Source organism: Oncorhynchus kisutch, linkage group LG2 (genome assembly GCF_002021735.2).
Source record: "Oncorhynchus kisutch isolate 150728-3 linkage group LG2, Okis_V2, whole genome shotgun sequence".
NCBI lineage: Eukaryota > Metazoa > Chordata > Actinopteri > Salmoniformes > Salmonidae > Oncorhynchus > Oncorhynchus kisutch.
Window position 1 is genome coordinate 72,383,437 of NC_034175.2, and position 10,415 is coordinate 72,393,851.

At 42.9% G+C, this 10,415-nt stretch overlaps 1 long non-coding RNA gene across 1 annotated transcript; it reads right to left on the minus strand.

The window, feature by feature from the left end:
• Positions 1–7,657: 7,657 nt before the first annotated feature.
• Positions 7,658–9,989, minus strand: LOC109903371 (uncharacterized). The gene is made up of 3 exons (XR_002257031.2): positions 9,939–9,989; positions 9,741–9,818; positions 7,658–8,591 (listed from the first exon to the last, which is right to left on the minus strand). It is a non-coding gene; the product is annotated as an uncharacterized LOC109903371 (long non-coding RNA).
• Positions 9,990–10,415: the final 426 nt, after the last annotated feature.

Consider the following 10,415-nt stretch of genomic DNA (forward strand, 5'->3'; position numbering starts at 1 on the left):
GACTGACCTCCAGGCACTGACCTGAAAATTACCTGACTACGTCAGACTCATTCTGAACAAGTTGTAATCTGCCAGGATACTTGGTCTCCTTCCCTTGACATGTGCGCTTGCGTAAGCATAACATGCACAACGGAACATCAAATTAGGATTTATGCTAGGATCACTTAAGGGTCAGAGCAGAATACCAGCCTTAGTAAAGTTGAACATTTATTTTGAGGCCTTTAACTCTACAGCTACAGTACTCACCAGTTTTCTTCTCAGAAGTCCATAGGTTATCCCTGTAGACTGCCCAAAACTAGTGCCTTATAACTAGACTTATCATATAGTTATCAACTTAAGATAGTACCCTAAGCAACACCCCGCAAATTAGGAAAGCCCTAGATATGACATTAGACAATATATATTAGACAGCATATAGCCTCCACATTGACTCTCCCTGTATAAAGTCTCGTTGGTGTTATTTTATTGCTGCTGTTTACTTATTTGTAACTTTTATTTTTTACTTAACACAATTTGTCTTACAATTGCATTATTGGTTAAGGGTTTGTAAGTTAGCGTTTCACTGTAAGGTTGTATTCTGTTGTATTCTGCGCATGTGACAAATACAATTTGATTTGATTTGAGATGACAAGATGAGGATAAGACAAAGATCAACTTGGAGATGAGAGCAACACACATCTGAAGGATATCCAGGAAAGCATAGCAAAAAAGCTCTCCACAACAAACTAACTGTTACAATCTGTTGTTAAACATTTTTTGATTAGATTAGTAGATTTGTTAGAAAGGAAAGTAGAATATATTCTGTCAGATATGCATATACAGGCAGGCGTGTGTCTTGTTAGTTGCTCGTGTCTCAAATTGCATTCTGTCATTACACCACACTATCACAAGGGGGCACAAATTGACGTAAATTAACGGAGGTGTTTTCAGTCTGAGTCTCTTTTCTCCATTATATCTACTCTATTTACCACAGTGTGAAAGATAGAGCCTCTATATAAAGTGCGATAGAGCCTCTACATAAAGAGAGATAGAGCCTCTACATAAAGGGCGGTAGAGCCTCTATATAAAGAGCGATAGAGCCTCTATATAAAGAGCGATAGAGCCTCTATATAAAGAGAGATAGAGCCTCTATATAAAGAGCGATAGAGCCTCTATATAAAGGGCGGTAGAGCCTCTATATAAAGAGAGATAGAGCCTCTATATAAAGAGCGGTAGAGTCTCTACATAAAGAGCGATAGATTCTCTATATAAAGTGAGTTTCTGAAACACGGAAGCCTTCTTTACTGAAGTGAAGAAGAAAAGGAATAATAGCCCAGCGATTATTTGTCAGCATAAAGCAGAGTGACTCACTCATTCATGGCTTTGGATGTAAATAAATAAGTACCAACATCCTTTCTGATAGTGTTAAATATATACAGTGGGGAGAACAAGTATTTGATACACTGCCCGATTTAGCAGGTTTTCCTACTTACAAAGCATGTAGAGGTCTGTAATTTTTTATCATAGGTACACTTCAACTGTGAGAGACAGAATCTAAAACAAAAATCCAGAAAATCACATTGTATGACTTTAAAGTAATGAATTAGCATTTTGTTGCATGACATAAGTATTTGATCACCTACCAACCAGTAAGAATTCCGTCTCTCACAGACCTGTTAGTTTTTCTTTAAGAAGCCCTCCTGTTCTCCACTCATTACCTGTATTAACTGCACCTGTTTGAACCCGTTACCTGTATAAAAGACACCTGTCCACACACTCAATCAAACAGACTCCAACCTCTCCACAATGGCCAAGACCAGAGAGCTGTGTAAGTACATCAGGGATAAAATTGTAGACCTGCACAAGGCTGGGATGGGCTACAGGACAATAGGCAAGCAGCTTGGTGAGAAGGCAACAACCGTTGGTGCAATTATTAGAAAATGGAAGAAGTTCAAGATGACGGTCAATCACCCTCGGTCTGGGGCTCCATGCAAGATCTCACCTCGTGGGGCATCAATGATCATGAGGAAGGTGAGGGGATCAGCCCAGAACTACACGGCAGGACCTGGTCAATGACCTGAAGAGAGCTGGGACCACAGTCTCAAAGAAAACCATTAGTAACACACTATGCCGTCATGGATTAAAATCCTGCAGCGCACGCAAGGTCCCCCTGCTCAAGCCAGCGCATGTCCAGGCCCGTTGAAGTTTGCCAATGACCATCTGGATGATCTAGAGGAGGAATGAGAGAAGGTCATGTGGTCTGATGAGACAAAAATAGAGCTTTTTGGTCTAAACTCCACTCGCCGTGTTTGGAGGAAGAAGAAGGATGAGTACAACCCCAAGAACACCATCCCAACCGTGAAGCATAGAGGTGGAAACATCATTCTTTGGGGATGCTTTTCTGGAAAGGGGACTGGACGACTGCACCGTATTGAGGGGAGGATGGATGGGGCCATGTATCGCGAGATCTTGGCCAACAACCTCCTTTCAGTAAGAGCATTGAAGATGGGTCGTGGCTGGGTCTTCCAGCATGACAACGACCTGAAACACACAGCCAGGGCAACTAAGGCGTGGCTCCTTAACAAATCAAAATATATTTTCCTTGATGGCAGCATTGCACACTCTTGGCATTTTCTCAACCAGCTTCATGAGGTAGTCACCTGGAATGCATTTCAATTAACAGGTGTGCCTTGTTAAAAGTGAATTTGTGTAATGTCTTTCCTTCTTAATGCATTTGAGCCAATCAGTTGTGTTGTGACAAGGTAGGGGTGGTATACAGAAGAAAGCCCTATTTGGTAAAAGACCAAGTCAATATTATGGAAAGAACAGCTCGAATAAGCAAAGAGAAATGACAGTCCATCATTATTTTAAGACATGAAGGTCAGTCAGTATGGAACATTTCAAGAACTTTGAAAGTGTCTTCAAGTGCAGTTGCAAAAAACCATCAAGAGCTATGATGAAACTGGCTCTCATGAGGACCACCACAGGATGGGAAGACTAAGAGTTACCTCTGCTGCAGTAGAGGATAAGATCATTAGATTTACCAGCCTCAGAAATTGCTTCACAGAGTTCAAGTAACAGGCACATCTCAACATCAACTGTTCAGAGGAGACTGCGTGAATCAGGCCTTCATGGTCAATTGCTACAGAAGAAACCACTACTAAAGGAAACTAATAATAAGAAGAGACTTGCTTGGGCCAAAAAACACGAGAAAAAGACATTAGACCGGTGGAAATTTGTTCTTTGGTCTGGAGTCCAAATTTGAGATTTTTTGTTCCAACCACCATGTCTTCGTGAGACGTTGTGTGGGTGAACGGATGATCTCCGTATGTGTATTTCACACCGTAAAGCATGGAGGAGGAGGCATTATGGTGTGGGGTTACTTTTCTGTTGACACTGTCTGTGATTTATTTAGAATTTAAGGCACACTTAACCAGCATGGCTACCACAGCATTCTGCAGCGATACACCATCCCATCTGATTTGGGCTTTGTGGGACTATCATTTGTTTTTCAAATTGACAATGACCCAACACACCTCCAGGCTGTGTAATGACTATTTTACCAAGAAGGAGAGTGATGGAGTGTTGCATCAGATGACCTGGCCTCCACAAACCCCTGACCTCAACTAAATTGAGATGGTTTGGGATGAGTTGAACCGCAGATTGAAGGAAAAGCAGTCAACAAGTGCTCAGCATATGTGGGAACTCATTCAAGACTGTTGGAAAAGCATTCCAGGTGAAGCTGGTTGAGAGAATGCCAAGAGTGTGCAAAGCTGTCAAGGCAAAGTGTGGCTATTTGAAGAATCTTAAATATATTTTGATTTGTTTAACACTTTTTTGGTTACTACATGATTCCATATGTGTTATTTCATAGTTTTGATGTCTTCACTATTATTTTACAATGTAGAAAACAGTGCAATTAACAACAAAAAAACTGAATGAGTAGTTGTGTCCAAACTTTTGACTGGTACTGTAAAAACAGGATGTTTCATGGGGAAATAGTAAAAATAAAGAAAAACCCTTGAAAGAGTAGGTGTTTTAAAACTTTTGACTGGTAGTGTATATATGAGATGAGTAATGCAAGATATGTAAACATTAAGTGAATGAGATACAGTATAGAACAGAGTAGAGTATATACATATGAGATGAGTAATGCCAGGTATGTAAACATTATTAAAGTGACTAGTTTCCATTCCTTAAAGTGGCCAGTGATTTCTAGTCTATGCCTATAGGCAGAAGCCTCTAATGTGCTAGTGATGGCTGTTTAACAGTCTGATGGCCTTGAGATAGAGGCTGTTTTTCAGCCTCTCTGTCCCAGCTTTGATGCACGATATCGACCTCGCCTTCTGAATGATAACGGGGTGAACAGGCAGTGGCTTGGGTGGTTGATGTCCTTGATGATATCTTTGGCCTTCCTGTGACATTGGGTGCTGTAGGTGTCCTGGAGGGCAGGTAGTTTGCCCCAGGTAATGCGTTGGGCAGACCGCACCACCCTCTGGAGAGCTTTGCGGTTGAGGCTGGTGCAGTTGCCGTACCAGGCGGTGATACAGCCCAACAGGATGCTTTCAATGGTGCATCTGTAAAAGTTTGAGGGTTTTAGGTGAAAAGCCTAATTTCTTTAGCCTCCTGAAGTTGAAGAGGCTCTGTTGCACCTTCTTCACCACACTGTCTGTTTGGATGGTCTATTTCAGTTTGTCAATGATGTGTACGCCAAGGAACTTGAAGCTTTCCACCTTCTCGACTGCGGTCCCATCGATGTGGATAGGGGGGCGCACCCTCCGCTGTTCCTGAAGTCCACGATCATCTCTTTTGTTTTGTTGACGGTGAGTGAGAGGTTTTTTTCCAGGCACCACACTCAAACTTGATGATTGAGTTGGAGGCGTGCTCGGCCATGCAGTCATGGGTGAACAGGGAGTACAGGAGGGGGCTGAGCACGCACCCTTGTGGGGCCCCATTGTTGAGGATCAGCGGAGTGGAGGTGATGTTTCCTACGTTCACCACCTGGGGGCTGCCCATCAGGAAGTCCAGGACCCAGTTGCACAGGGCGGGGCCCAGACCCAAGGCCTCGAACTTAATAATGAGATTGGAGGGTACTATGGTGTTGAATGCTGAGCTATAGTCAATAAACAGCATTCTTACGTAGGTATTCCTCTTGTCCAGATGGGATAGGGCAGTGTGCAGAGTGATGGCGATTGCATCGTCTGTGGATCTATTGGGGGGGGGGGGTTAAGCAAATTGAAGTGGGTCTAGGGTTGCAGGTAAGGTAGAGGTGATATGATCCTTGACTAGTCTCTCAAAGTACTTCTGAATGACAGAGGCGAGTGCTAGGTTGATAGTCATTAAGTTCAGTTACCTTTGCCTTCTTGGGTACAGGAACATTGGTGGCCATCTTGAAGCATGTGAGGACAGCAGACTAGGATAGGGAGAGATTGAATATGCCCGTAAACACACCAGCCAGCTGGTCTGCGCATGCTCTGAGGACCCGGCTTGGGATGCCTTCTGGGCCGGCAGCCTTGCGAGGGTTAACACGTTTAAATGTTTTGCCTGTCCGGAAGTAAGACGTCAGTCTCGGTGACGTGGCTGGTTTTCCGTTTGTAGTCCATGATTGTCTGTAGTCCCTGCCACATACATCTCGTGTCTGAGCCGTTGAATTGCGACTCCACTTTATCTCTATACTGACGTTTAGCTTGTTTTATTGCCTTGCGGAGTGAATAACTACACTGTTTATATTCTGCCATATTACCAGTCCCCTTGTCATGGTTAAAGGCGATAGTTCACGCTTTCAGTTTCGCACGAATGCTACCATCTATCCACGGTTTCTGGTTAGGGTAGGTTTTAGTCACAGTGGGTACTACATCTCCTATACAAATAGATAGTCACAGTGGGTACAACATCTCCCATACACTTCCTTATAAACTCACTCACCGTATCTGTGTATGCGCCTAGATTATTTTGGCAAGCTACCCGGAACATATCCCAGTCCACGTGATCAAAACAATCCTGAAGCATGGATTCCGATTGGTCAGACTAGCGTTGAATAGTACGAACCACGGTTACTTCCTGTTTGAGTTTCTGCCTATAGGACGGGAGGAGTAAGATGGAGTCGTGGTCAGATTTGCCGAAAGGAGGGCGGGGGAGGGCCTTGTAAGCATTCTTGAAGTTTGAACAGCAATGGTTGAGAGTCTTCGTAGCGAAGTAGTAGAATCGAGTAGAACAGTCAATATGTTGATAGAACTTTGGGCAGTTCTCAGATTTGCTTTGTTAAAAATCCCCGGCTACAATAAGTGCATCCTCAGGATATGTGGTTTCAGGTTTGCATAAAGTCCAGTGAAGTTCTTTGAGTGCCGTCGAGATATCGGCTTGAGGTGGGATGTAAAATGGTCGTGGCGATGACGGAGGAGAATTATCTTGGGAGATAATATGGTCGCCATTTAAATTGTGAGATATTCTACGTCGGGTCAACAAAAGGACTTGAGTTCCTGTATGTTCCTAGAATTACACCGTGAGTCGTCAATCATGAACCCCCCCGCCCCGCCCTTCTGCTTCCCGGGAAGATATTTATTCCTGTCTGCGTTATGTACCGAGAACTGGGCTGGGATCTGGTGACTGTGTGTGTGTGTGTGTGCGCACGTGTCTCTCTCACACACACACTTTAAACCCCCTATGCTCCTTTGAGGCCCCTCTTTCAAAGACACTGAGATGTCTGTTTGCAAACATAATGGTCAACTGGGTATTGTTATACATGACTAAGCATGATGGGATGGAATCACCTTCTTTCTAAGTACTTTTGTTTCCCTCATTTACTTCAGTGTTTCCATTATGTTGACTTGTATTTCTATACAGAGGAAAGAATATGCACCAGTTTGAAAGTCATGGTAACCTTGGTAACGTGTAATACCACAGCAGTATGTAACCTAGGTAACCCAGAACTCTAAAGTGAAAATACTTCACATTGAGAGAGAGGGGGGGGGGGGGGCACGTAGCCTCGAGGTCAGTGTTGGGCCGAAAGGTTGCTGGTTTGAATACTGGTTAAAAAATAAATAATAATAATCTGTCGATGTTTGCTCCAGGGGAGCTGTACAAGCAGGAAGGAATAGATACACTAAACTACCAGCAGAGGGCACTGCTGTAACACTATATATATATATATATCTCATTTAACGAGGCAAGTCAGTTATGAACAAATTCTTATTCAGTGACGGCCTACCGGGGAGCAGTGGGTTAACTGCCTTGTTCAGGGGCAGAACGACAGGTTTATTACCTTGTCAGATCGGGGATTCGATCCAGGAAACTTCAGGTTACTGGCCCAACGCTCTAACCACTAGGCTACCTGCCCCCCCCCCCCCCCCCCCCCCAAAAGAGAGCACTCTTGAGATATACATTTAACTAGGCAAGTCAGTTAAGAACAAATCCTTTTTTACAATCACGTCCTACCCCGATCAAAACCGGACCAATTGTGCGCCGCCATAAGGGACTGTAGTGACGCCTCTTGCACTGAGATGCAGTGCCCTTAGACCGCTGCGCCACTCGGGAGCCCTCTTCAGGATGAGGTTTACATTTGAAAAACACCTTTCAGAGATGTAGCTTGATATTTCAACAAATATACTCAGTATAAAACACTTTGAACATGTGTTAGTAAAAGACAACAGGGTTAAAGAACGAAAATAATTTGTTACATTGCATTTTTATTGATATTTCAATCCATCAATTTCATCAAGTGCACATTTTTGAGTGTTTTTTTAAACCCTCACCCACCCAGCAATCTGACATTACAGAAAAGCTATGATAAGCGGGAGAAAAACATACCAACAAAACGCACACAAAAAATATATGAATCTTTTAATACATCAATGAGGTAAAGTCCTATTTTCTGTGCCGTCACAGCAAGCATCATGCCTAATAAGTACACAACTATCAATTGTGCCATTTTCCTTTTAACAGTGAACAAAAAACAGATTGCATTCCAAATTAACAATTTAGATGATGTAACTGTTCCACGACTATAAATCTACAGATGGGTATATTCATCATTTGGGTCACCTAATTTAACCTAATATCTGCCCCTTTAGGGATTACAAACATGGGGTACAGAGGTTCACTGAATTTGGTGTTGAAAGAGTAAACACGATTTACTGCATTAAATGAGTTACTTTGACGTATATTTACTGTACTTGATACCTTACCGTACACAGCAAGGATTCCAGAGTCACAGTCTAAATACACATGAATGCTGCTAAGAGAGTTGTTACCAGTGGTTATGGTATAAACTGTCTCGCCTGAATTTGCCTCAGCATATGGCGTAGACTGAGAGGTGGAAAACCGTATGCGCCAACTCTCCTTCATTTCGCCAGCGTTTTCCTTGTACATCACCCCAACCTCACAACACGAGTCCTCCTGTGATCCACTGGGAAGATTCTTAAAGTGCACTTGCAAGTAGTGACAGCCTCTACTGTAGCCTTGTGCGCCCCTCACCATTTCACTCTGTTTGAGCCGCTCTGGGTGGAGGGTGTGGGGCTGGATGTATGGGTATGTGTTCCTAGCACTGGTCATGTCCAGAGATAGCCAGATAAATCTCCCGACAGAATTGGGATCCAAGGTGATGGTCTTTTCATCTGTTGATTCAGTCAAGAATACTTAAAAACAGTCATTGTTAATGGTAATATTGAATATGCTATGGTAAAACACTACTTAGAAGGCAAACACGGCCCACCGTCCTCTTCATGCTTTTGTGGGTCTAGAACAGATCACACCTATCAGAGGGGGTAACCTCCCAAAAATGCTCTCACAATGAGAGATGGTATTTAATCTATCAATACAAAAATATGGATCCTTGAGGTCCAAGTGATGATTTCTCATTCAGACTTTTGTTATAGATGATATAGCTGCACTGAACCTTTTGTTATAGATGATATAGCTGTACTGAACCTTTTGTTATAGATGATATAGCTGTACTGAACCTTTTGTTATAGATGATATAGCTGTACTGAACCTTTTGTTATAGATGATATAGCTGTACTGAACCTTTTGTTATAGATGATATAGCTGCACTGTATTTGTAATGCTTATACAATATGTATCATTTCCTACATTCAATCACAATCTTTCTATCCAGATGTTTATTTTTCTATTCCCCAAAACATCTATTTTTCTAGGCTTTACTGTGCAAAAGGAAGGAACTAAATGCACCACAATTCTCAAATGTGTGTGAGATATATATATATATATATATAGTAACAATAATTTGTTCACTAATGTTTTTATTACCACTATGTACCACCCTCACACAGGTGAGGCAATTGTAATTATCACCTAGGCAACTGCATATAAAAAAAAAATTACAACAGTTTTGGCACATCTTTAGATGCTCTGATAAAGGTGTAACTTCCCAAATGCGTCTGCCTGCCCGGCCCCCCCCAAAAAATAAACACTGAAATTAGTTAACGCCTTTAAGTTCAAAAAAATTAAATTGTTTTACTATTTTGAGTATCACAATTTCCAAATGTTCTAGAAATTAGGATTTAATTTGAGGTCAGTGTCAGATATGACAGAGCATAAAACCAGATCTATTGTGGAGTGTTTACCCACTCCAACAGTTTGATTAGTGTTGTGTGTCAACTGTACACAATAGGCTCTGATATCAGATATTGTGTATGTCTAGTACTGAACCATTAGACTACATAGGAGTATTGCTCAATACCAGAGACTTTCGCAAAGTAAATACAACATCCATGTTCAAATCAAATCAGATTCATTACACTTACATTGTTTCAGTGTTGACAGTGAACACCGAGAAGCTGTGGGATCTACACGTAAAGCTGTCCTAGCGTCACAACCTTGGTCTGTGGATAGAATAAATAGTCATGGAACACAATTATGTTTTTATGAATAGCTGCAGTTTCTCTTCCTGAATTACTGGAAATAGTCTAATTACACGGTACTTATTAAATGAATGTACTGACCCTTCCAGCAGGGTGGTATGCAGGGTGGTATGCAGGGTGGTATGCAGGGTGGTATGCTGGGTGGTATGCAGGGTGGTATGCAGGGTGGTATGCAGGGTGGTATGCTGGGTGGTATGCAGGGTGGTATGCTGGGTGGTATGCTGGCTGGTATGCAGGGTGGTATGCAGGGTGGTATGCTGGCTGGTATGCAGGGTGGTATGCTGGATGGTATGCTGGGTGGTATGCAGGGTGGTATGCTGGGTGGTATGCAGGGTGGTATGCTGGGTGGTATGCAGGGTGGTATGCAGGGTGGTATGCTGGGTGGTATGCAGGGTGGTATGCAGGGTGGTATGCAGGGTGGTATGCTGGGTGGTATGCAGGGTGGTATGCTGGGTGGTATGCAGGGTGGCATGCAGGGTGGTATGCAGGGTGGTATGCTGGGTGGTATGCAGGGTGGTATGCTGGGTGGTATGCTGGGTGGTATGCAGGGTGGTATGC